Consider the following 27,913-nt stretch of genomic DNA (forward strand, 5'->3'; position numbering starts at 1 on the left):
TACACAACATTCCTAAGCACCCAAGACCTGAAGGGGAAAAAACTTAATCTGATCTGAAGGGACAGAGGGAAGGCTCATAAAACCTGTGGCATCCCAGTTTTAAGAGCCTCTTCTTTTTGTCACAGTGTTATATCTAACACAAAGCCTAGTTCTTCAGCTATTTCCAAATTATGGCAGCTGACCAACAATCAGCTCCAAAGGAATAAAAATTATTGATTAAAACTGATTAGAAGTAAAGAGGATTTGCTCAAAACTGAAACACACAGAAATAGGGTGGGTTTCAGAAACAGTTTGCTCTGGGCTCTACTCTGTTTCAGCGATTCTCCCTTTTCCGCCCATGTGACCCCACTGGCTTCATCTTCATGTTGGCTTCTCTCATGAGCACAAGATGGCTTCAGCACCAACTGTGGAGATATGTAACCTTATTCCCACTCTGCTTCCCAGAACCAACAAACCTAAGTCATGAGTGTGTTCTAATAAATCAACCTGAATTAGATTGTTGAAGGTGGCCAGAAAATTCCTCCCACTGATCATAATGTGGGCCTGTGGGTCAGCCTATCCTTTGGGGAAGAGAGAATGCTAAGATCCCCTTATGCCAAGTTTAGGATTAATGTCATCCAAAATGTGCGGCTACTACACAATACAGATAGGGTTCTCAAAGAAAAATCTGGGTGCTATGAGCAAAAGGAAATGATTTCTAGTCCATGTCCCCTACAGCACCTTACGGCTTAAGCAATTCTCCACATGAACCCTTGAGTCAATATTTTACATACTTCTTAAGAACTGCTTGATTAGAATATTAAGTTATCTAGCATTATAAAGTCTCCCCTCCTCTCTCAGGGAGTTGATTCATCCCCTATGATCAAGTTAGAGTTCACGGATGCCTTGATCTTCTCTAATTATGTGTATTTATATACAGTTGAACTTCCAAGCCAATAGCAGCCATATTTATCTTTTAGAAAATGACAGCAGTCACTCTGGGTCTCAAGTTTCACCCAGCCCCGAACACTCTCTGGACTGGAACATAGGATTGGGGGTAGGAGTGGGGCTGAGAGCTTCTAGATCATGAACTACTGACCCAGTATGGCAACAACAACACAGATCTGGGTACCGCAGCTGGGGAAGAAGATGATAAAAGCTCCCCTGCTGGGGACAACTTTCCAACTTCACTACCTGTACCTGACCCGAGGTACGGATCCTGAGCAGTATTTATTCAGAAAGAGAGGCATGCAAATGTGAGGGAAGATTCTCTAATTTGGAGGTTAGAACACAAATCTGTACATCTAGAATGGAAGGAGCAGTTTGAATCAAGGAGCAGTGATGGCTCTACCTTCCGGAGAAGAAGAATGACTCTGACCTTCAACATCACGCACTCCGCAGCTCACACGGTCCTGAGCTCAACAGGCACCAGGTAGGTCGCGTTACTTACTCGCCACAGAAAGTTATGACAAATCATGACTCCTGGTCCTTGGTCCCCCTCCCCTGACCCACCAACAATGACCTTTTGAAGTCTTCCCCCATCCTAATTCTTCACAAGCCTTTCTTCTGATCACAATGGCCTGTTTGATATTAATTCCATACAACTCCATCAGGACTCAGACAAAAAAAGTCTAGCAAAAATACCAGCCGATTTCAAAAAGTTCTTCTTTCCAGGGGCTAGAAAGTATTATTAAATCAACTGTAAGAAATACTTACAAATGTAAAATGCTAATTTTTAATAACATTGGTATAAGATTTATTTCACAAAATTTTTAAGTCAGAAAACTGATCATCAAACACCTGTTTCATGTGTTCAGATATTTTTAAATTATTCCACAGTTGCCATGGGGTTATAGCTTAAAGAAAAAAAAAGCATGCTTTTAGTTCAACTAAAATTTAAGTTTATTCACAGTCTGGGGGTCTCAGCAGTGGAGCCCTCGGTGCATGCGTATAAAACGAACATAAGCAGTGTGTTCACTTTAGAACTCAGCTGTGCAAACTGGTCTTTCGTCACCTAAGCTGCTATGAATATGATACTGGGGGGGGGGGGCATTTAAGCTATTCCCCTGCTGTTGAAAAATTAAAAGCCTTCCTGCCTACTCAAAAAACTGTCGGCAGAGCAGGAGAAGGAAGGAGGAAGAGAGGGAGGGAGGGAAAGTCACTCTGAACATCCGTAACCTGATCAGACCGCTGCTGGTAAACAAAGAACACCCTCGGCTTTATAACAATTGCCAAAAACTAAACTAGCAAGCAAACCATCCAAACTTAACCCTGCCCTTAATTTTCTCCCTCTCCCTTATCATTAAATACATTTCTTCTGAAACAACCTTACCTCTTGCGTAAGTCCTTGCTCATTTGTAGGTGAACTTCAGGGGGCAGCTCCAGCCCTGATCTGAGAGCTATTCCTTCCAGGATGCACGCAGACCTTCCCAGAGAGCTTCGCTCTGAGGCGTGTTCCAGCCCAGACCAACTGCCTCACTTGCCACTTCACCATGCTCTGGGCATCATCACATAGAGAACTGCCCACCCTGGGCCTTGTCCCTTGTCCTTGTCAAATACACATGTACACGTAAGCACACACACCTGCACATGGGTCTGCACCACTTGGAGGAACCTGGGAGCCTCCAGATAACAAGAGACAATGCGAAAAGGGAGAAAGAGGACAGGCGAAGAGAGGGGCAGGGAAGATACCCAGAAATCCCACTTAGCCTTGTTCTCCAGAGAACTGAGGACCACCTGTCCCTGCACAGGCTAGGAAAGTGGAGCCGCAGGGTGGCCCTCCTGATCTCCACACTGGGCCCTGGACAGGAGGGTGCACAAGCGGATGGACGGAGTGAACAGAAACAGGGTCACAACCAGTCTCCCCCAGTCTGAGGACCCGTTAAGGTAGAGAGTTTCACTTCATCACAGCGATGACCCAACTTCCATCAACAAGCCCCACCCAAACTTCACCCCTGGGATTAAGCCAGATGGAGCCATTCTCCAACTTTAAACATTTAAATGGACTGCCGTGGGGACCATCTTACAGACAGGTGATTCCTAAAGGTTCAGGGGTCAGAAATCTCTTTGAGAATTTGGTGACTGCAGGAGACCCTCCTGCCCAGAAAAACACACACAGACAAACTCTGACACAACATTTATCAGTTTCACGGACTCCTATGCCCTAAATCTATCCCTCAACTCCCCAGTTCAGAGGTCCTCAGGGTAAAAATCTGTGCCCAAACCTAACTTTTTTTTTAAGAGTGAAAAATGTTGTACTTAGAATTAGCCAGCTGGACTCAGTTTACACGATCCCAATTTTGTTGGCAACATCCAAAGCAACAGAGTCAGGAGTCAGTCGTACGTCTGCACTCTTCTTTCCATCAGGCCTGATCAGGGTGTTGACCTCAGCCACGCCAATGTCACAGAGCCTCTTCACAGCCTGCCAAACCTGACTTCTGATTCCAGCAGAAGGACGTCTGGTCAGCTGACGGTGACTCCTCATCACCTCCAAACTTGGAAGAACACTGACGGGGCGGAGACTCCAAATTCCACGTCTGAGAGGAGCTCCCCATTAGATACCCACTGGCCTGCAGAGCCGGGGACAGCTCGGAGGGGAAGGGACTTGAGAGGCACCTAATGGCCCAGACTTATATCCAGAGACCCACTGAGGGCAGGGAAGACCACAGAAGGGCCAAGACAATCTAACCCAGAACAAAAGGGGAAAAGAATCTCAAATCTCACTTCAGGGGAAACTGTGCCTGGGAGTAAACCTTTGAGCATGTGCCATGATGTGTTGTTAAAAAACAAAAAAACAAAAAACAACAGCTATGGTGAATGAGTGTAAAAGCCGTGCTGCTGGCATCCTTGGTGTTAGAGAGTCATAAATTTCCAAGCAAAATGAGACAGAAAATACCCACAGTCAGTGCTGGCTAACAAAAACCCCCATGGTATCCTGGTCTAATGAAACCTTTCTCACAAACATCAGCAATTAATAAAAAAAATTCCTCATTTCAATTCAGTCTTAATTATTAGTAGTGCAACACACTGTGAATCTGAGAGCATCTGATATAATGGGACTTTTTTTTTTTTTAACCAAGTTTAAAGAAAAGGGATCATGATGGAGTGTCTTCCTACTTTCGCCGCACGCGTGGAGCATGGCTGCAAGACTGTGCGTTTAGAAGCCTCCTGGGAGCAGGCCTAGGAGAGCCCTATGAATTTTTTACAGAAAAAGAACAGAAGAAGTCAGCAGAAAAGGTAAGAATACGCGTTAACTTCCTTTCATTTTCTGACGCCTTATACTGGTTGGAGCAAAACTAGGTGAGTTTGGCAATGTTTTAAAGGGTGTAAGTGATTGAAATAACACAGCACAAAGCATAACCCTTTGTGGGCACATCAACCACAAAAGGTGCATATCACAAAAGCAGAGGAATGTTACTTTTGGGTGCTGTTTGCTTACAAATAAAATATTAAACCTTTCTGTTTTAAAATGTTTCATGAAACCGAGCAAAAATATTCACACCCTTAAAACTCTTGCGAATTCTTCTGATATATTCTGCATCAGAAAGAGTTAAAATGAGAGGCGAGGTAAACTGGGGGTTTTTTTGCAACAAATATCAAATGGGTTTACATTTCACACTGTCTAAGTGTGTTACAAATGTAGACTCTGAGCAGCCAGAATGCTACACTTTTACTTTAAAACTGGACACCTCTTGCTCGATGCCATGGCGTAGAAAGGTCCATCTGATGAATCTTTTCTTTGGAGAGATTGCATATCAACTGAAATCAAGTTATGGGGGAAAAATTTCAGTACAGCTCAAGATATCAAGAGACCTCAGTCCAGTTTCTTCGGAAAAAAATGAGCTCATCCAAGGAACTGAAGGGTGGCCTGCATGAAAAGAGGACCTGTGGGTTTCCAGGGTTCACCACCTCCTCCCTCCAGCAGTGCGGTTTTCTAATGCTAAGTCTGTCTGTCTCCCCATCAACCTGAATTTTATCTCCTTGCTAGAAGGCACACCCTACCTAGCTGTAGGCTGCAGACTGAGGCACTCTGGGCATTCTGGTTATTTAGCAGCATTCTCAGGAAAGCATCACCCCTACACAAACACGCAAATATTCAAGCAATGCTAAGGATCTGAGTTGGGAGATAAGCCACATTGCTCCCCACCCCTCCCCATCCTAACAGCACCAGCAGGACATGTAGACCCCAGCCAGCCGGGACGCTGGCCGCCCAGATGGAACACGATGGTTACAGGTATAAAGTTCTGTTCACGCTCACTGTCCTGTTACAACCTATTTTAACTAAGAGCCATATACTTCAGCATGTTCTATTCCATCAGTTCTAAACACACACCAAGGTAAAATCCACCTACAAGACTGCTGCGCCTGCAAATTGTTGGCTATCAACAATAAAAAATATTTTCAGGGTTATTTGAAACGTTCATAAGGCTTTTTCATTACCTGTTTATTTTAAAACAGCCTTTAAAGAGGGGGAAAGGAACCTCACTTTTGTTCTCAGTTTTTCAAAATTTCATGAAGAGGCAGAAAACAATAGAAGCCACGTCCAAGCAGGTAAGTACAGTGATGCCTCGTGTACTGACACATCCTTCCTTACTTCCTACTGGCAAAAACCTTGACAAACATGCCACTTCCAAACAAAACCGCAGCACAGAATCAAAGCTTACCTGGAAAAGAAAGATGGAACAGAAAAATCCATGCTCAGAAGAGATATTTCCTCTAAACTAGTATTAAAAACACGACTACTGAGATCATTCTTCCCTTAGTGCACTTATTAAAAGATCACATTAAGAATCTAACACATGCATGTAAAAATGAACTATCTACAACTGATGATTACAACTGGAGAACACAGAACAAACAGAGATGGGAAAATGAATGATTCCCAGTGACCTATGCAAAATGCCTGTCTGGGTTTCCGAGAGCTCAGAGGGCATCACTGGGAGGGCAGGGCTCAAGGGCACACCTCGGGGAAGCCCACTCTTACATCGTGCAGCCCTGGAATAAAGTGGCTGGCTAGATGAGATGGAGTTTTTCTAAAAACAGAATTATAAATTTCTCTCTTGCTTCAGCAACCTCCTGTTGAGTAACTTGGATGAACAAAGTAACAGACAGCACAGAATTGGAGGTACAAGGTGATCATGACAGAACACTTTAAGATGGTGCCTCTTCTAAACCCTGCAAGAATAAATCCAATAGGCTTGCTTCCTACCACCCACAGTAACTGCACCGACTTTGGCAGAGGTTAACATTGTGAAATTTTTAAAAAGAAGGCTAAAAAGGGAAATAAAGACCTTGGTCCTTGAAGACCCACAGAGTAAAATCATCAAGAAATGACTTATTCAATCACCAACTCAACTACTCAACTTCTACAGATATGAAAAGACATATTAACAATGACTCTTAAAGAATGAAATGTAATGATAGATTTTTCTCTGTCAATGGATATAAGTTATTATTACGCATTCATTAAACTGGAATTTTCAGAATACTTACTTTATTCTTATTTTGTTAAGATATAAATCCATTAAGCAGAAAATTGAGGAAAAGTGGGGGTAGGGATGAGAAGAAAGAGAGCTGAAGTGTGGGCTTGCTCTCAGCAAAGCCAGGTTGGGGGACAAGGACTTCCAGGGATTTGGAAAGCCTTGTGGGACTCAATTCACCACTTGGGTGATGGATGGTTTATCAGTAGTGAATTTATTTAAACCTTAGGATTGATGAACGAGGGGAATTCTGGTGCAATGGAAAACCCTCCCAGATACCCTAATGCCTGAAGAATGAAGGAGACCTGCAAGGCCCTGGAAGTGCTCTGCGCCGGCCTGCGGTTCAGCCCCAGTCCCGTCACTAGCTCTTGCCTCCAAGTGCTGCTTCCGGTCCTGGATCCAACACCTAACACCTTTCTTCCTCCTGCCCTCGCCCGGTCCTCCCGCCCCATCAGTGCCACTGTGAAGAACTAGAAGCTCTCTCCTGTGTGTGCCATCCGTACGTCCCCACCAGACACTCATCACTGGCATGGCAACATTTACCTGCCTCTCCCTGTTGGACCATGAACTTGAGGACAGTACTTGAGGGCGGTGCCTGGTACACAGCTGACTCCCCATAAGAGCTAGTTGAGGAGTGAGCTGTCAAATTATGAAGGGGATTTCTGCAATGCTAAAGTATTGTAAAGAATCTGGCCACTCTAAGATTAGCCTAAACTACAGAAATACAAGTTATCCTAGCAACTGTATAGTATTTTCTCTTCAAAGTCCTTTCACTTCTATTGCTCAGATGCAGTCTCACCATAACTCTAAGTAAGAAATGTTGGCATGATTGTTCTATTTCACAAAGAGAGAGAACACACTAACTTTGTATCCATCCCAGAACAAAGTCTGGGTTCACGCAGTAAAGAGCAAATCTTCTGGAAAAACAAAGTGTGGTATATCCACACAATGGAACATTATTCAGCCACAAAAAGTAATGTGCAGCATGGTGATCAAAGTTAATAATCCTATATTGCATATTTGAAAGTGGTTAAGAGAATAACTCTTAAAAATTCTCATTATGAGAAAAGAAAATCTGTACCTATGTATGGTGATGGATGTTAATCAGACTTACCATGGTGATCATTTTATAATTGATACAAATAATCAAATTATTTGTATGCTATACACCTGAAACTAATGTTAAATGTCAATTACACTTCAATTGAAAATATACAAGCCCCAAAAAAGAGATTACAATGAAGAGCCTTAAGATCACGATATCAAAATGTTTAAGAAAGGAATGAAGGACTGATAGATGCTACAACATGGATGAACCTTAAAAACAGAAGTAAGACAAGACAGAGACAAAAGTCACATATTGTATGATTCCACTCACACGAGATGTCCAGAATAGATCATTGTAGGGGTGGTCATGAGGGGCTGGGGGGAAGGGGAATGGCAAGCTACTGCTTAACGGGTACAGGGCTTCCTTCTGGGGTGACGAAAATGTTTTGGAACTCAGCAGGGATAGTGGCAGCACAACATTGTGATGTACTAAATGTCACTGACCCATTCACTTTTCAGTGGCTAATTTTATGTTACATAAATTTTACCTCAATAAGAAAAAATAATATTTTTTAAAAAGCAGATGTCCCACCACATACATCAGAAAGGAAGTCTTAAAAGACTCTCAGTGGCTCTGAAAACACACAGGCACCTCAGTGGAGCTATGGATTCGAAGACAATATAAGGAATCATCATTCAGAAAGTGTCATTTTAAAAAACACTAGAAATTGGTTAAACAGGTCTAGAATTCGCTACTATTCTACTACCTCCAAAAATTCTTTATATATTTATAAAGTGCCCCTTTTCTCTGTGCTGAAAGCCTGTATTTGTAATGAAATCTAGTTTCCCTTATTCAGAAAGTCCCCAGCCTTCCCCTGTATGTAATTCCTTAGCTGCAAACACTAGATCAGTATTCTATGTAAGTGGTACTCATGAAGGTTGATGATTTTAGTAAATGAATAATTTATTCTTACTTCCAAAAGCCCCCTTTTTTCTTGTCTTGTGAGAAAGGTGATAGAACCAAAAAAGAAAAAAGAAAAAAGATAAGCTTGTTTGTGAATATTCCTCCCATTAGAAACTAACATTCTTGGTGACTTTTTCTGATGAGTAAGGAGAAACATTATATCCCAGTTAAGATGGAAAAGCCCCTTTAATTAAAAGCCCTAACTAAGCAATGAAAAGGCGATCCAGGCGATCCTACAGCGAAGAGGTGTGGGCTGCGGGAAGACGAGGTGTTAAACACGTGAACTGAGTTCCTATTTCTCGCTAGTACAGCAGCGGCAAGAACAAATCAGATGCAAGGCCAAGCATTCTCATCAGCAACTATTATGTTTTCCAGAATGTCTTACTTAGTCAGGTGGTCTCCAAGGGACTCTCCAGCCCAAACACGCAAAAGGCAACCACAAAAGAGGTTGAAACCACTTACGCGTTTTAACAAGCAGAATTTAAGGTTACAATTTGGATGAGCCTAAGACCCAGGGATTTCTAAAGGGACCTTGCATCCTTCCCAGAGGGGGAGGATGCTGGCCATTAACACAGTTCACAAGGCCTCACACACAAGGGGGAGGTTGGTGGGGGTCAGGGGAAGCCACCTGCTTCACACTAGGATGACAATGACACAACGCTTTGTTCTACAAACACAAAACAGCAGTCCCAGCCAGGTCAGTTGTACAGTGCCAACTGTTGCTAAAAACAAACAAGCAAATAAACTACAGCCCTCAGGATGTGTGCTTCCTTTCAAAGATCATTTAAGACCCTAAATTCTCATCCCAAATCACAACACTGAAAACTGACACAACAGACTGGAGAAGGGTCAAAATACATTGAGAAAAACAAAGTTGGAAAGGTAAAACATGAAAAGATTTTTCCCTCGCTAGACCATGTCAGAGGAACCACAGAAATGTCAGTATTAAATAAGAGATGGTCAAAGCTGCGTTTATACACGTGTGGTTAGTTCTCATTTTCTCTCAAATGTCTACTTTTTCTTTTAAATTTAGTTTAAATGAAAATTAACTTATGGAATGCATGCATTTTTGAAAGATGCATTTTTTTATTTAAAACTTTTTTGGAATAGGTGACAGAATCACATGGTTCAAACACCAAAATGATAGAAAAAAGGTACACATTTAAGAGGTAGCAACTTTCCTGAGTCTTGTCTATTTTTTCAACATTTCTTTATGCAGATATACTGGTCACTGTACACATGAGCGGGAACGACACGTCGGCCAGGGAAGTGGCATTGTGATGAGAGGTGGGTGAACGCATAGGCCAGTCTCTACACGGAGGTACCACGTGCATCAGACCCACTTCAAACAGGGAATACACATTAGGAAGGCAAAACGGGCAGATAAAACAGAATAAAAGGCTGTGTAAAGACGGAAGTTCTGTCTGGATCTCCTGCCAGACTGTGAGCTCCCTTAAAGCAGGATCCAAGGTGAGGTCAACACTGTCCCCCCCATGCTGAGCACGGGGCCTGGCAGAGAGAGGCGGCCAGTAAATGTTGAAAAGTTGCATCAATGCATGGTCATCACAGAGGAGTCAGAACAAACGGAACCCAAAGGATCCCACAGAGGCAACAGCTCAAGCCCGGGGTGAGGCCCCCAGACTACCGGGTAGAGATGCTATTACAGGGCCCGCCTCAACCCTTCGCAGGAAAGGGCAAGTTTCCACAGAGCTAGATGCTGTCACGTGGGCTCTCCTGGCCTAGGATGGAGGGTGTGTCTAGCCTGTACCCCTGGCTCTGGCCACCTTACAAAGGTAGGCGGTTTTGGACCAGCTATGAAGTCAAACTGTGAGGCCTTGACCCTTGGCCGGGCCCCCTCAGTGAACTGTGAGATGAAATCACTTCCCTCCCTGCTCTGAATGCCAACCCTTCCACTCCATCCTCTCCCCCTGCTCCCGCCCTCCACCCATGACTGTGTAGCTCCTTTCTCTTTGCGCAGTTTGGCTTGGGGCAGTGTTCTTCCTCCTTCTCTGTCTCTGTCCCTGAAACTCACTTCAGACCCAGAAAGGGCTGGAAAGCTGTGCAGTGACAGACCGCACTGACCACTAGGGGTGACAATGGCATGTCACCAAGCCATCAAAGCCAATGACAGCCAATAACAGATGTACAAACACCCAAGCATCGACCGAGCTCTTGCAGGCATTCCCACAGAACACTCCAGAACTCAGAGCCAGGGTCACCTTCAACACACAGCTGCAGGATCCCCACCATAGGGTGGGTCACTCGTCTGCTGGCCACATGGCACCTAGGTCCAGCCTCTACCAGGAGGGTGACCATCCACACAGCTCTGTGCTAAACGCATCTCTAGTTTACATTTGGCACGAAGAGACTGGAGTCTACGTCAATTTAAAATGTAGAAATGCACTAGACACCAAGAAGCGAATGATCCCAGCAAGAAGAGAGCTGGGCAACAGCTCCCTTCCCCGTCTCACTGCCAAAGAGCTCCTTGTTTGGTCTACATCAAATGATGGGTGATCAGAAAACAGAAGAAGTAAAACTTCTTACATAACACTCTCCACACCGGGCAGTGCCTTAGAGTTCCCCAAACAGAAGCTCTATTTTGTCAAAAAAAAAAAAAAAAAAAAAAAAAAAAAAGATATCCTAAAGCCCCCTCCATGGCAACGAGGAGCTGGATTAGACACACTCCTGTCATCACCAGGTGGCGGCCAGCTAGCCTCCTTCTCCTGACCCAGGGAGACCCCGGCAGTCACCTGTCGCAGAAGCCAGCACGTACACATCCGTGGTCACATGCGCTCAGCTCAGCGGCATGCGCACAAGGACCCATGAGATGGTCAGAGTGTTCAAGCCTCACAGTAAATAACAGCACTTGTATTCCAGCTATCATTATAAAAATCTGTAACACTTCAAGAGACCATTATGGGGCTATTAAAAAGATTTTGCATTCAGTTTTCGAGATGACTTAGGCAGAATGCCATCACTGCAGTAATTACTTTATTTATCACTAAGTAAACGGACTTTAATGCTTCATTAAAAAAAGAGAAAAATGATGGTGCTCTCTTGCAGTAACCAAGTAGAAGTGGCAGTGATGGCACTGGCCCTGTCTGCAAACACTGGCCAACTTAGGTAAGTCGCAAAGTGCTTTGGGACAGGCAGCTGAACCCTTTGAGGAATGAGAATCCAGTCATGTTAAGTCACCTTGCAAGTCACGCAGTGGCCAAACCTCAGCAGCCGGTGCAGACATCGCTTTTACTAGCAGGTTACAGGAACTTTAACTTTTTAATCAGAATATGTACCCGAGGATCTAAAAATGCCTTGAAAATATTCAACTTTATCTGACATACTGCCCCAGATGCCTACAAAATTTGAAAATAAAAAGAAAGCCTTTTTTAAAAATTTAGCCTGGAAGTAGTTAAGAATTCTTCTGACACACACGCATAGCAACAATTTCCAGGTTCTTAACTGTGTTGGCAATTTTGCAAGGACATGAAGCTATTCCTACAGCACCTCACTTCTATAATCCATATGCTCACCAAATGGACCACACCAGGAGCTGTTCTCCTGTGATGCAAGGGAAGGCCTTTCCCATGTTGGACCAAACCACGGAGGTACCTGGACGCTTACATCCTAAGATACTGAAAAACAGAAAAGGATACTAATTCCAAAAGACTAGACTCATTAAAATGAAGCACACGTGGTCTTAACCTAATGCTGCAGTCCTTTCTGGGACACCCCAGTGTCACTTTATATAAATAGCCCGTGAACAGAAGCCACAAACACCTACCCTGAGATGCAGATGCTAACACTCTCCAATTTGGGCCAAGCTGATTAGGTATTTTGCCTCAAGTTTTCCAGCTGTGAAGAGAGGAATTCCCACCTTTCTCTCCGTGTGTGCGTGTGTGTGTGTGTGTGTGTGTGTGTGTGTGTGTGTACACCTGCAGTCATATAATTGACAGTGTTGATTACTCCATTGGCAGAATGTATTATTCTCTGTACTGAGTGACGTGAGAAGGCATGAAATACAGCCCTCTCCCTAAGAGAAGTGGGCTCAGTTAAAGGCAATCCTGCCCATCGATGTATCACCACTCTGAAGAGCTGCTTCCAAACGCAGGTATGCACAGCTTTTCTCTATTGCACCTCACCATACATAGAGCGAGTGCATTTCTATGCTGACATATGCTCTCTGTGGCAGGCAGTGGCCTAAGCAAACGGACTCAATTCTGCCTCCCTGCTGGTTCCCTCTCTGAAGTAACAAGGACAACAATCTATCAAGCTTGCAGGCAATGCCTGGGGCCCAGGGGCTTCTAAGGGGGGGCCCGACATCTCCAGAAGATGGAGCAGGCATGAGTCTCCATTGTCAGCATAGCAGAGGGTCCACACAGAGAGAAGAAGGCTTTGGACCCAGCTGAAACCCAAGGGAAGGGGGCTTCTGTGGAAGGTGGCACTGCTCCCAAGCCTTGTGGCCAGGAGGGACAGGGGACAGAGCAATCCAGCAGAAAGCTCTCTGCCCCCTTAATTCCATCACCTACCACTTGCAAGTTTGCCACTGGCTGAGTGTCACAACCTGTGAGCTGCAAGGCTGCTGAGGTTAGCTATAAGCAGGCCAAGGGACAAGGAGCCTGAGGGAGGTGACCAAGCTGACCGGCAAGTGGCACCCACTGGAGTATAACTAATGAGGCAGAGGAAAACTTTAACGAAAACTGTATGAGGGCACACATGAAGATGCAATTGTAGCCTTAAAACTTTCTAAATTAAAAAAAAAAAATTAGAAACGCTTACCAGGAAAGCATAAAGTCTCAGACAAGATGACTAAATTCTCAAGACCTACAGTACAATATCATACCTAGAAGCAATGATATCGTGTTGTCTACTTAAAAATTTAAGGCAGTAAAATCTCATGTTAAGTGTTCTTATCACAATACAACAAAATTTAAAAAGAATAAAATGAAGAAGAAATATCTATGGCACTACAGTATCAAATTAATGTTCTAGAGGATTAAGGAGAAGAAATGTAGGCATTAAAGAGCAAAGAATAAGAACATGGAATTCAGGGGGGAGGGTACAGCTCAGTGGTAGAGTGTGTGCTTAGCATGAACGAGGTCCTGGGTTCAATCCCCAGTGCCTCTGTTAAAAAAAAAAAAAAGAACATGGAATTCATGAGTCAAAGGGTAAGAGATCTGGAGGACAGACCCAGGAGACAGAGTTACGGGGATGACAGGAGTTCAGCTAATGCAAACCTTGGTGGACAAACAAGCGATGTAAAACGAGCGATTTAATGCTGGTACGTCTGGAGACAAGAGCTCCACTTTCAACTGCTAGGCACTGGCAGGACTGAAAATAATCCGACTTTCAAATTAACAAAGGAATTGTTAAATCAACACGAGAGTTTAGAGAAACAAAGTAAAATAAGTGGCAACCACTGAACCAGAAGAAAGTAATAAAGCAAAACTCATCAGTTATCACAGAAAGACAAGGCAGGACGGCCTGAAGGGACAAACCTGCCCCACTGGGCTTTGAAAGTCCAGCTCTATTTAAAACTACAATGACGACAACAAAACACGGAACATGCCTGAAACCAAGTGAGAGAGAGTTTAAAAATAAAGAACTGAACAGAGGTGTATCGAGCAAATACAAATAAAAGGAAAGCAAGGGTGGCAACATAAAAATCAAACAAAAAAGAATTCAAGGTCGTTAGTATTAAACTGGACAAACTGGGATATTACAAAATGATAAGTATGTAATCTGAGGCAAAAATAAGCATTACGTATCTTTATGCATCAAACACAATGGCAGGCGGACACATTAAGCAAAAGCTCGTAGAAATATGGAAGTTTACAAATTATAAAAGACACTTTAACATACCTCTTGATGGTAAAAACAGATTAGGAGGCTCTGAATATAATGCAATAAGTAAGTTTCATTTATTAAATATAGAAAATGAAAACCTTGTATTTTACCAAGGATATAGCTTTTTTACGTCCATGGAAGAATTAAAAATTGATCATGTACTTGGACACAAGTAAGGTTTAACAAATCCCCTAAGACAGAGATTTCAGAGCTGCGTGCATAGATGATGATAAAATATCAAAAGATACCCAAAAGAAAATTTAGTGACATGCCCCTAAATATTCTCGGAATGAAAGGGCAAGTATTTTAACCATAAACTATCTAGAAAATAACAAAAAAGAGATTAGTTCTCCAAAGCCAAAGTTATATAGCTACAGCTGTTCTGAAAGAAAATTTCCAGCCTTAACTGCTATTATTTTAATAAGACTAAAAAGCAAATGAGACAGGCATTCAACTTAATAAACTTAAGTCAAAAGGAATAGTAAAAGCAAAATTAATGAAGATTTTAATGGTAACATATGTTATATATTATAATATGTTTATATATAATAATATATAATTTATAATATAAAATATAATAATACTAAAACGAATTAATAAAGATTACATACTGAAATTAAAAAGATAAATAGAAAATGAATATACCTAGTTCTTTGGAGAGAATAAAATGTATAAACCTCTAACAAGCTTGAGTAAAGGGAAAAAGAGCCAAAGCAAAGATACACATTATCTTAGCCAAAGCAAAGATACAATAAGGAAGGGATTATTAATATAAAGAAGTATTTTAACAATATTTTGTATAACTCTGAGCGATAAACTTAAATTCAGGCAAACCAATTACCTAGCAGTAGAAAATATCAAAATCCAGAGAAAGGGTAAAATGATGAATAGAACAGCTATAACATATTCTGAAAAATTGTAAGAATCTGCTTTAAAAGATTTCAGGGTAGAGTTGGGGGGAGCAAGCCCAGGCGGCTTCCCAGTTGATTTCTCCTCAATATTTAAAAACTAGGGGGGAGGGTATAGCTCAAGTGGTAGAGTGCATGCCTGGCATACACAAGGTCCTGGGTTCAATCCCCAGTACCTCCTCCAAAACAAACAAACAAACAAACAAACAAACCTAATTACCTCCCTCCCCCCACAAAAAAAAAAGGTAAAAAAAATAAAAATAATAAAAAATAAAAACTAGATATTTCCTGTATTATGCAGATACCTTCAGACTTTAGAAAAGGATGAAATTCTTCTTCAGCCATTTAAAAAACATAATCCTAATAGCAATACCGGATAGGATGCAACTAAAGAAGAAATTCCACACCCATCTCAAGACTGCACCATAAAAATTAAATAAAGTATTAGTAAATTGAATTTAGCAACATATGAGAGGAATACCACACCATAACAAACCAGGGTTTATTCCAGGAATGCAAAGATGATTCAGTATTGGGAAATCCCATCAACGTAATTTATTACACCACAAAATAAAGGCAAAAGCTTACAATTATGTCACGCCAAAAAGGCACTTAATAAAATTCATCCACTTCTTTCAGTAAAAATTAAAACATGAATGGATACATGCTACTTCAATACGATCAATTATGTTTACCAAAACTTAACAAAGGCATAGTCAATGCTAAAAACACTGAAATATTTTTATTAAAATCAAGAACAAGGTAGCAATGCTCTTTCCCACAGAAACAAAAGTACCAGCAAACAAGGATATATACATATATATATAAGGGAATTGACTATAATCCCACTTTCGTACGTAGCCAAACAAAACACAAAAAGAAAAACAAACAAAAAGCAGCAAGTTGTTCATCAACACAAGATGGGCTGATTAAATTACAGTACATGCATACTGTAAACTGCCATAATTTTAACTCATTTCAATATATGCAATTGACCTAAAGCGACAACCATATTTTAAGAAAAATCAATAAAAATGCTACAGAGTACTATTTAGAGAATACTCTTTATATTAACAGATGATCCCATTTTTACGAAAACCCCAAGCCATGCTATATAAACATGCATATTTTTATATTCCTAGAAAAAGAACACATTGGAGATTAAGTTTATATATCTTTTATTTTTCATATGTATCACTTTTTAATTGTCTTTGTTCTCTCAAAGGAAATTTTAAAGGGACCCCCCCCTCCCAAAAAAAAGTCTGCTTTGATGGCACAAATCACCTTCCAGGCACACAGTTTAGAATAGAGACTCTCTGCGCACTGCTATTTCTTGGGAAGGCAGGAAATGGCTGGCCTTAGATCAACCTCTAAGTCTGAATCCTGACCTCACATAACAGCAAGTTCCTTAGCCTCCCAGAACCTCTGTTTCCTCACCTGTAAAATGGGGATAGCTTCTCCCATCCCTCTTTGGCTTGTTAAGGAGATTAACTGCCTAATCTCACCTGCAAAGCTAGTCGCTCCTAGTGTCCTTTTATTAGCTCATTCCTCTCAAAAAACGAAGACAAAAAGAAGGAACTCAACTTCCCCCTGGGGGTTCCCCAGGGCTGCCCGGCAGTGCCTAAATCCCCCGCTTTTGCTACTTTCAACTTTGTGCCAAGGTTTTGTGTGGATTTCTTTTCAACGTTACCACTGCTGCCACTGTGAGTGAGTCAAAGGTGACCTGAAAAGGTCTGCGGTCCTCAGTTATGCTGAAGTCGATCATGACCACAGCATCAGCCTTGAACTTCTCCACTGGTATTTAAACAGCGGCAAGTTGTCTCAAATATTCACAGGCAGACTGCTGGCAGTAGACAGGGACTTCCTGGAGAAGAGCACTTCAGACTCTCCTGGACAAACAGGAGAAGGACAAAGGATGCACTGGGACACCCCTCCACTTTCAAATCCCAGACGGAAAGATAGGAAGAAAACATCAGGAAAAGCCACAGTTCCTGCTTCCAGGCTACCTGGATTAATGTGGGATCATTAAAAGCAAAAGAGAAAAAACAGACTTACCATATGACCCAGCAATCCCACTCCTGGGCATACATCCAGAAGGAACCCTAATTCAAAAAGACACCTGTGCCCCAATGTTCACAGCAGCACTATTTACAGTAGCCAAGACATGGAAGCAACCTAAATGTCCATCGAGAGATGACTAGATCAAGAAGATGTGGTCAATTTATATAATAGAATACTACTCGGCCATAAAAAATGACATCATACTGCTATTTGCAGCAACATGGATGTCCCTGGAGAATGTCATTCTAAGTGAAGTCAGCCAGAAAGAGAAAGAAAAATACCATATCACTCATATGTGGAGTCTAAAAAAAAAGAAGACAAATGAACTTACATATAAAACAAAAACAGACCCACAGACATAGAATACAGACTTGTGGTTGCCAGGGGAGAATGGGGGTGGGAAGGGATAAACTGGGAGTTCGAGATTTGCAGATACTGACAGGTATATATAAAATAGATAAACAAGTTTATACTGTATAGCCCAGGGAAATATATTCAGTATTTTGTAGTAGCTCACAGTGAAAAAGAATATGAAAATGAATATACGTATATTCATGTATGACTGAAGAACTGTGCTGTACACCAGAAATTGACACAACATAGTCAACTATGACCCAAAAAAAAAAAAAAAAGCAGAAGAGAAAAAGGAAAAGGGCAGTGTTGAGATGTGGTCACCTCCCAGTCCTGATACTGGCCCCCTTCTGTAAGGTAATACTAATTAAGAACAAAATATGTAGAAGGAAAAAGTAAAGGAGGGAGGAAAGGGAGTTAAATTGGGTGTTAAAGTTAATTTATTTTCCAGAGGAGAGAAACTGGGCTTTCCCTGAGAGACGAGCTGGCCGAGAGGGTGGGGAGAGCCCTGCAATGCTGAGAAGATGCCCCCAGAGGAGATGCCGTTCCCAGAGGAGAAAGACACAGCCCTCCTCATAACCAAGTCACAGCCCAGAGGGAAGAGGAGAAACATCCTAGCTTAAACTGAAAGTGTCCTTTCTCGACTACAGAAAGAGCAAGAGAGATTGCCCAACTCACATCTTCATGTCACGTTTTCCAAGATACTTGTTTCATGATCCAAGCAGTATCACCAAAAGGAAGTAAAACCATCTGTAGGAAACATAATTCACCATGGTTTCACTAACAGGGAATTCCTCACAATCCCCTCCCAGATGATAAGTTAAAAACGAAAGGGAATGATTCAAAGGCTTCTTTTATGTAAAATCCTATTAACTTTATAAATACACTTAGAAAAAAGAAACTGGGCATTCCTTTAGGAATTGATTCCCAAGCTCATCTGATTCTCCACTCCCAAACATATTCCTCAACTCCTCTGAGTAACTGTTTTATTAATTATGATTTTAGGGTTCCCTTTTTGAATGTTTGGTGTTGATCAAAATAATACATTTTACCTGAAATCTAATTATGTATCATTTATGATAACTCAAAGCAAATTTAATAATATATATATTATTGCCCATTTGAGCAACATTATTCACATGTAAATATATTTAAGGGATAAAATTTAAATACAGTTTCATTAAAAAACACTCCGTTCCTTAAGAACGGATTTGAAGCGAAACAATTCCACGGACAGCAGGACCCATCAGCTAAGACTACCACAGGCCCTGAGGTTATAGTTATTTTGTTCAGATTTCCTACAAAATGACCTGGTTTGGGGTTCAGAAAAGTCACAAATGTCAAAAGGCGACAAATGGATGTTTAGTTGAAAGCTCTTACTTGTCATTGACATACATGGGGGAGGGAGACCTGGAGGAGCCATGATGAGGCCAGGTGTGTGGGGAATCGCCAAAATGGGCTTGGGGGCCCCTCAGCTCCATCCCCAAAGAACTAAGACTGTACACAAGTGGTCAGGGAAGACCCCCAGAAGGACACAGCCTAATGCTCTAACTCCCATGTAAACGAACACTGACGAGGGCTGGTAAAATCAATGTATAATACAAACGGTAAAGAGCTTCCATGGTGCGCACTGATTATCTAGAGTAAGAGTGACTCAGGCTGGCGAAGGGAAAGAGGAGGAGGAGGAACCCACCCAAACCACAGCAGATCCCCAACAACTGTGCTATCCTGTCTTCTCACGGTTTCCTTATTTGTGGGGTATTTCACAGAAAGCGAACTAGCCCATCTCGCACATAGAATTTCGGCGCACGAGTCAGAGTATAAACTGGCAGAGGTTGTCTGGGAAGCAACAGGGCACGAGCCTTCAATGCATACCTTTCCTCAGAAATCCTGTTTCAGGGGATGGACCCTGTGGAGTTCATCTGTAGTAAAGGGCAAAGATGAAGGAGGCAATGTTCACTGCAGCCTTACTTAGAATCACGGGAAACTGGAACCAATGAAAATGCCCAACACTGGGGAATGATTAAGTAAATCAGGACCCTTCACCCCACATGACGTTACATCGCCATCAAAAATAAAGCTTAGAAAAACTTCATGGCGCTTAACAATTTTTAAATGCTGGGAAGTAAACATATTCCTAGAAGAGGTTTGACTGTGCAAAAAAGCATGTTTTAAAATCTAGAAGAAAATGTACTCAGTTGCTCTCAGTGATGAACTTATTGGAGGCTTGGACTTTTCCAGAGTTTTTCCAAATTCTTAAGCTTAGAGACAAACTTTTATCCCTAGGTACTGAGTAGTTTAAAGCAATTTTAAAAAACAGAACAAAGCAAGAACAAGGTATGAGAGAAAGAATACCATACCAGGGTCAGAAGACTCGGGTCGTGGTCCCAGCTCTACCCTGGTTTTTATACCTGGAAAATGAGAAACTGGACTAGATAATTTCAAGGTTCCTCACAGGCAAAGCCCACCTGGTCTGGGAGACCAGTCCCCTTGCTTGTGACCCACAAAGCCTCAGGGCTCAGGAGAGCAGTGAGGGCTGCAGGCCAGGCCGGCCCAGGACCCCAAGGGAGGCACGGCCAGGTGCTCCTGTGTCACCTGAGGCCCCCTCGGCCTGTCCAGTCCCTGCCTGCACCTTGGACTTGCAGCTGCTCCACGTGCTAGAGGAACAGGTGCCTTCGGTTGGAGGTTAAGGAAGGACAAAAGAGCAAAGTAAGAACTTTCGCTGGAGTCAGAATGGGATTGCTGTCTGCAAACAATTCAGTCTCACACTCATGTGTCCCTCACAGGTGAAGAAAGAGCAGAAGAAAGGATCTCCCATCTTTTGGATAAAAATCTAGCCAACACCTTGATGCGCTAAGAAACAGGAAAAACAAACCATTCAAGTAGAAGAGGTCTTCTCTCGCTCTCTTTTTAAAGCAGAAAACCAAAAGCCTGGAAATATTTATTTAAAAAGTTGAAATCAAATGAACTTCCCAGGTGATACAGTGAACACGGTGATGAACTAGTCTACCCAGAAAAATGAGAAGTGTTGCCCTACGCTGTCACCTGCCTAGCCCAGCCTGGTAACAACCAAATCTAATCTCCTAGGTGAAATATGGTACAATAAGATTACATAATTAATTTTCCTGTTAGGCATAATTGTTACTGACTTTATGTCATTACAGTGTCAGCTCATCCGGTAGATGATTGCTATCACACTCTAATTACAAAAACACACAAACAATTTGTAATCATTCATTATTAAATAATGAGCGAGGCCACAGTTGCTAATGGAAACTTAGAAAAATGAACATGAAAGGCAAACTGGACAAGAGGTGCTTAAGAAATTAATAAATTAATCCTGATGGCATTTATCAGTTGTGTTACTAGTTATCTGGCTCTCAGATTACCTGCTGCACAGATTTTCTAAGAGCCACACAGTTTAACTTGATTAAATGTCAGAGTGACCCAAATGATTTCGTGTCACCAACAACAAACAGAAATACGAACGTTTAAGAGACGGTTTAAATTCTTACCTCTGCACTTGAAAAGACAGCATCCCCCCTTGGTAATACAGAGGCAAGCACAGAAACCCAGGTTTTAAAAAGAAGTAAATTAGAAGGCATTGATATAATCAAAGGATTTATTCTGTCCTTCCTGGTGAGTATTAGTGTAAGTTTATAAAGCATGAGTAACAAGGATGTCACAAAGCGGAGAGCGTCACCAGCTAAGTGTCAATACGTCCTGCCAGTTTAAAGCAACCTCAAAGTGAAACAAAAGCCTCTTAGAAATCAACTTCCAGGTGATTAGCTCACAGTGTACGTTACTTGCCTAAGTATCACTCCAACAGGTGTTGACCTGCGGTATCTGAGCCAGCTGGGTAGGTGCTATCAGTCCCATCCTTACAGGTGGGGAAGGGTTTCAGAGAGGTGGTAAATAACCTATTGAAGTATACTGCTTCAACCCTAATCCCACCTAAACTCAATTGTTTAAACCAACAGGGCAAAAAACAGGCAACAGAATCTTCCAGGAACAACAAATACTTGTTGAATAACGGGCCAGCGGGAAGCACTTAATTAATGCACACTTGGGGTCTCACTGAAAGAAAAGTGATGCATCAAAGCGTCTTCTCACCACCCTGACCCCGCAGCACAGAGACCCTCAGACACCCCACACAGCCCAGCCTATATGGAACTTAAACAGCAGCTGCCTCTGGCTCTTCGTTCTAATAACTCCTGGAGTAACCACTATCGCTGCCGAAAATTAAGTCCCAGGATTAGAGCAAGGATGGCCCAAGAAAAAAAACAATTAACTACATGTTTGCAGGCAAAGCTACCAAAACATAGATTAATCGCCAGTGGAGTAACTCTATTTACACAGCAAAAACTTTTAAAACACTATGAATGCTGGAAAAGGCAAGTGAGCCCTACAAGTGAGTACTAGGGGTCATCAGTGGGATTTGTTTGAGATCCTACAGTTTTCAGATTTTACAATGAAAATCAATAGAAGAAGATGATTTACACACATGTTTGTTTTACATATAATTGCTGAGGAATGAACCTAATGGATAAAGAAAGGACAAATTACATACGCAGAAGTATAAATGTGAAAGCTTATTTTTGGTCGTATAAGTAATCATTCCCTGGTAGCAATAAGCAAATCCAATCAAATCAAAATTTTTAGTTTTAGAATTACTCAACAGGCAAACATATACCTCCTACAAATACATTTCAAAAATCCCTGGCCTAACTAATCCCTTCTTTACAACACCCCACAACACACACACACACACACACACACACACCACACAAGTGAACCATTCTACTACTAAGTATTACAGGTGATATTCTTAAGAGTCAATAAGGAGCCATTTTTCCAACAAACACTGAATACCCACCACCGTGCGCTGCCACATGGCTGACCCAAAGTTGATCGTATTTCTGTTTTCCCCTTGCTCTGGAGAGATACAGAAGAACTTCATGGACTCCCCCAGAAGTTCCAACCACAAAGTGACAATCCACTGGCCAATTCATTGTCCAAGGGCTGCAGTTTGGGATAGCATTTTTTTTTTAATCTCAAAACCCCCTTCTAATCACTACCAACCCCACTTCAGGACCACACAACATGGTTCTCATACTCACAACACCTCTTCTTTTAAGAAGTAGTCGCCAGAGGGAGTCCAAGACGCAAACCAACCCATACTTGACCTAGCACCCAAAATGACTTTCTCTGATTAAAGCTCAGCAGGAAAAGGGTTGGCAATAAATAGGAACCAATAGAGCTATAATTTAAAGGGTAAATTGCTGGAGTCGCCAGCTTGACTTTACACCGAATTTATATTATCTCCTGAACACTTGGCATTAGACAGTTAAATAGCTGATGGCTTGAAAAGTTAATCATAGTGATCCAAGAACCTGGTGAAGTACATGTCCATCCATCAGGAGAGCTCAAGATCAACTCAGGAGATAAAGAGTAACATCGCTCCAAACCAGCATTCAAAGGGTTTCTTCACCAACCCTTATTAGTGAAAAAAATCAAAACCATTCAAGTGACCAAAGGGGGCCAAAGAAATAAGAGACACATCCATGTGGCCCTTTGAATTCCTTACTACATGCACCTCAGGGGCCTCAACCCTCAAATTAAAAGCAAAACAAAATAATCAAAAAGTAAGTTCTTTTAGGGGAAGGGTATATAATTCAGGGGTAGAGTGCAACCTGGATTCAGTCCCCAGTACCTCCATTAAATAAATACATAAACCTAATTACCCCCCCTACCAAAAAAATTTAAAACAACAACAAAAAATAAGGTATTTTCATCTAAAAAAAAGACACAAACGAACTTACAAAACACAAAACAGACTTACAGACATAGTGAACAAACTTATGGTTGGGGGTGGAGGCGGGTAAAGGTGGTGGGAAGGGATAAACTGGGAGTTCAAAATTTGCAAATACTAACTACTATATACAAAATAGGTAAACAACAAGTTTCTACTGTACAGCACAGGGAACTAAATGCAGTATCTTATAGTAACCTATAATGAAAAAGAATCTGAAAAAAAATGTATGACTATGTATGACTGGGACATTATGCTGTACACCAGAAACTGACACAATATTCTAAACTGACCCTACTTCAATTAAAAAGGAATGCAAAAATTTTTAATAAAATCTTTATTTAAAAAAAATAAGTTCTTTTAAAACATAGGAGTGTATTTGATCAGCAGACCTTGTGAACTGAATCATGACAAGGATAAGGAAACCAAAAGAAAAAGACAAACATGTTGTCTGGAAATGCTACACACTAAGAAAATGCACAAATTTCCCCACTACGGGTGTGGGCCATGTGAGAAGACGTGGATTGTACGAGAAACACACATGCCAGGGGGAGTTCTGAGAAGCGTCCTGGAGCAACCACCTAAGTGACGTGATAAGTTACAGAGTAAGGAAATCTATCCAAGGGGCACAGACCTGCCTCCACCTCTTGGTCTTTCTGCAAGATCTCTGAATGCCATCCTAGATCATCCCAGAGGGAGTTCCAGAGCCCCCTGCTACCTGAGCAGGAGAAAGCACAGCAGGTCTGGCATTTTAATACATAATATAAGCACAAGACTTAAAATTTAAAATGATACAAAAATGTACATTGAGGTGTGTCACTCCCACCCTGTCACCACCTCGTTCGTTCGCCACCTGCCCCCAGGTGTCACCACATTTATCCTTTTCTTGGTTTTCCTTCTGGTGTGAGTCTACAAAAACACAAGCAGATGCAAAGACAGAGTCTTATTTTCAACTCCTTAATTTTACAAATAAGAGGTAAACCTTGCCTTTTTCGGTGTATACCCTGGAGATCGATGTCACACAGAGCACAGGGTGTTCAGCTACAGAGTACTCTATTTCGTGCATGTCTTAAGTTTACTGACTAGTCCCTTACTGAAGGACACATGGGTTGTTCCCAGTCTACTACAGTCACAGACAATGCTGCAATCTGTGTGTGGATGGGTGTGTCCATATGATGAATTCCCAGAAGTGGGACTTCTGGATCAAAGGTTACATGAATTTATGCAACAGTCATAGATAAACCGCCCAAGTGTCTTCCAGGAGGGCCGTGCCATTTTGTATTCTCCATAGCAATGTATGAGTTCTTGTTTCTCCAAAGTCTTGAGAATAGATATTGTTGGACAAACTTGTAGATTTTGGAGCAGCTTTAATCCTAAAAACAGGAAAGGAAGAGAAAACAGAAGTTCCTCCAAAGAGGAACTTGAACAACTTCCAGGAGTTTCAGCCTGACATCTTTCACACGCATCTGTAATTCCTCAAAGACTGTTTTTTTCTCCTTTATCCTCAGGACACCATAACAGAACCAAAGAGAAGCAGAGCGCTCTTGCCCCTACCCAGGGCCCCCACCCAGGCCAGTTTCCAGTCTTGTCTCATTTTAAGGGAGGAGAGAGGGAAGAGAGTTGGACCTGGGGGAGAGACAGCTCTGCCACTTAGGAGCTCCTGGTGGGCCACCATCTCTAGGTCTCTGCACCTCCCAGCTTTCTCACCTGTCACAGGTGTCGGGTGACACACACACCACCTGGGGGTGCTGGGGGGCCAATGGGGATCACGTAGTCAAGTTCTTAGTGCAGCCAGTGGCCTGATGCATACACACCAAGGAAGAGCAACTGGTACCATTTTATAACAAATGCATGGCCATCATTTCATAATACCAAGAGTATTATAATGAAGTATAAATCAACTCCAGTAATTTAGTAGAAATCTCTGTGTAAATCAACACACAGATTCTGCTGCTTTACTCCAAGAGTGCTTGGCGTCCCCCTCCCTACACTAGTTAATATTTCTAGGAAAAGAAGTAATCATTAAAATAAATGCAACCATCCCCTAAAGCATTAAGTTCATGTTAAGTTTTACAGGGTAAAAATGTCACAACAGTTACCATGACACCCAGGCCAGGGTCAGAGCCCAAGGTCACCCCAGTTCCTCGCCCAGACTCGGGGGTGGCAGTGGGGGCGGACTGTGGGCACGGTTCTCAAACCTCTTCAGGACTTAGAGTCCTCCTCCACAAGCAGTGGCAGCTTCTACTCACAGGGTTTTGTAAGGATGGAATGAGAAGACACACAGAATCCACCCACCGTAAATGCCATTAACAAGGCGTAAAAGGGAACAGTCAGCAGGGTTGCCATCTTTAAGGGATCATCTGCCCTTTCTCGTCTCTGAAGCAAATGCCTGCACCTGTGCTTTGGAGCCATCCTCAGCCTCCGGACCCTTGCCAGGGCTTTCTGCTCCTCTCACTGACCCACCTTCCCTCTCAGCAGAGCCCCTCCTGTGGTCTCGGGCTCTGTGAAAGAAAACAAAGTCTGCACTCAACAGCTCCGTGCCCCCAGGCACTGCCCCCCTTCTCCACTGTCCTCACCTCCCACCTTCCACTTCCCCTCCCACCACGCCACGACAACAGCTCCCAGGTGACAACCTCAAAGGCCTCCTGTTGCGAGACCTGGTGGATCACTTCACTTCTCTTCCCGGTTGGCGGCTTTGGGCACTTGTGACCAGCCACTTCCACCTAGATCCTCTCCCCCGGGTCCTGGACACCTCACTCCCTTGCTGTCCTGCCTGGGCATGGACCACCTGGTCTCCTTTACAGGTTCGTTAAGGGTCCTCGGCCTTTGAACACTGACGTGCCTCCAGGCTTCTTCCCCGGCACAGCCTCCTCCCCCAAATTCCCTCCCTGGGTGCCGGGCTGGGTTTCTGCTTTCAGATACCACCTCCACCCAGACAACTTCCCAAATAAGCCGCCAGCCCAGACCTCCCTCTGAGCACTGGCCCACATTCCAAATGCCTGTTTGCTTCCCAAGTGCCTCAGTCTCACTAACTCCAAAGTCAAACTCACATTCACCATCCTCATCGCCTGACCTTCCTCCAGCATCGCCTGGTTCAGGAAGGGGCGTTGCCACAGCTGTCATCCAGGCTGTCCTTGAGTCCTGCTCACCCACCCGCTCCTCAACACTCTGGGCAACTTCACCCCTGATCTCACTACAGCCAACTCCCTCTCATCTCCACCACTGGCCCAAGTTAGCTTCCTGCTGGGCCCTGTCTACTCCAGTAGCTTCCCAAGAGGCCTGCGCTCTGATCTCTTCTGCACACGGTGGCCAGGGTGACTTTTACACAATAGTCTCAATAATATTCTCTCTCATACACACACACACACCCCACATCTGCCTGATTTTCTACACTGATTCCCCGTGGCTCATATGAAAAACACAAAACCCTCAGTGGGGCCTCTGAGCCCTGTCGTGGCCTGGCCCCCGTCCCTCACCTCCCTCCAGCCCCACCCCAGGCCCTGGACACACTGTTTCCTTTTCCTTCTGGTGCCGCAGCACCTCATCTGGACTCTGTGTGACAGTCATCACAGGAGCACTCTTCCACAGGAGCCCCCTTAGCTGCGGTTTCGCTTTCCGTGGTTTTAGTTACCCTCCATCAACCACAGTCTGAAAATATTACATGGAAACTTCCAGAAATTAACAATTCCTAAGTATTAAATTGCATGCTGTTCTGTGTAGCCCGGTGAAATCTCATGCTGTCCCGCTCTGTCCAGCTGGGTTGTGAATCATCTCTGTGTCCAGCGTACCCCAACCTGTAAGTCACCTGGTGGCCCCGTTGGTTATCAGATCAATGGTATCACACTGCTTGTGTTCAAGGGACCCTTATTTTACTTAACAATGGCCCCAAAGCACCATGGTAGTGGCACTGGCAATTGAGATGTGCCAAAGAGAAGCCGTAAAGTGCTTCCTTTAAGTAAAAAGGTAAAAGTTCTAGATTTAATTAAAAAAAAAAAAAACCCATACGCTGAGGTTGCTAAGATCTATGGTAGAACAAATCTGCTATCCAGCAAACTGTGAGGAAGCAGAAAGAAATCTGTGCTGGCTTTGCTGTTGCACTTCAAACTGTAGGAGTTACGGCCACAGTGCGTGATAAGTGCTTAGTTACGATGGAAAAGGCATTAAACTTGTACAAGAAGATATTTTGAGAGAGAAAGACCACATTTGCATAATGTTTATTATAGTATATTGTTATAATTGTTCTATTTTATCATTAGTTATCATTGTTAATCTCTTGCTGTGCCTAACTTATAAATTAAACATTACCATATGTATAGGAGAAAACACAGTACACACAGAGCTCTGCATTATCCACAGTTTCAGGCATCCCCTGGGCATCGTATCCCCACGGATAAGGGGGAACGAGTGTATTGGTTTATGGCTGTTCTGATTAATGCAAGCACCAATGTATGCAAATGACTCCTGGTGC

General features: G+C 42.8%; 1 protein-coding gene and 2 long non-coding RNA genes across 4 annotated transcripts in view; 1 reads left to right on the top strand and 2 right to left on the bottom strand.

Moving 5' to 3' along the window:
* Positions 1-3,646, top strand: part of LOC116660163 — a 22,916-nt gene extending 19,270 nt beyond the window's left edge. Inside the window, exon 3 of the long non-coding RNA XR_004315517.1 lies at positions 3,636-3,646. This is a non-coding gene — a long non-coding RNA (uncharacterized LOC116660163). The remainder of the gene's footprint in view (positions 1-3,635) is intronic.
* The window catches only part of IGF1R (insulin like growth factor 1 receptor), a 280,892-nt gene that overhangs the window by 170,212 nt on the left and 82,767 nt on the right, over positions 1-27,913 (bottom strand). The window lies entirely within an intron of this gene.
* Positions 289-27,098, bottom strand: LOC116660164. Its single transcript, XR_004315518.1, has 4 exons — positions 27,088-27,098; positions 12,553-12,561; positions 9,305-9,307; positions 289-828 (listed from the first exon to the last, which is right to left on the bottom strand). It is a non-coding gene; the product is annotated as an uncharacterized LOC116660164 (long non-coding RNA).

This window comes from Camelus ferus, chromosome 27 (assembly GCF_009834535.1).
Source record: "Camelus ferus isolate YT-003-E chromosome 27, BCGSAC_Cfer_1.0, whole genome shotgun sequence".
Classification (NCBI taxonomy): Eukaryota; Metazoa; Chordata; class Mammalia; order Artiodactyla; family Camelidae; genus Camelus; species Camelus ferus.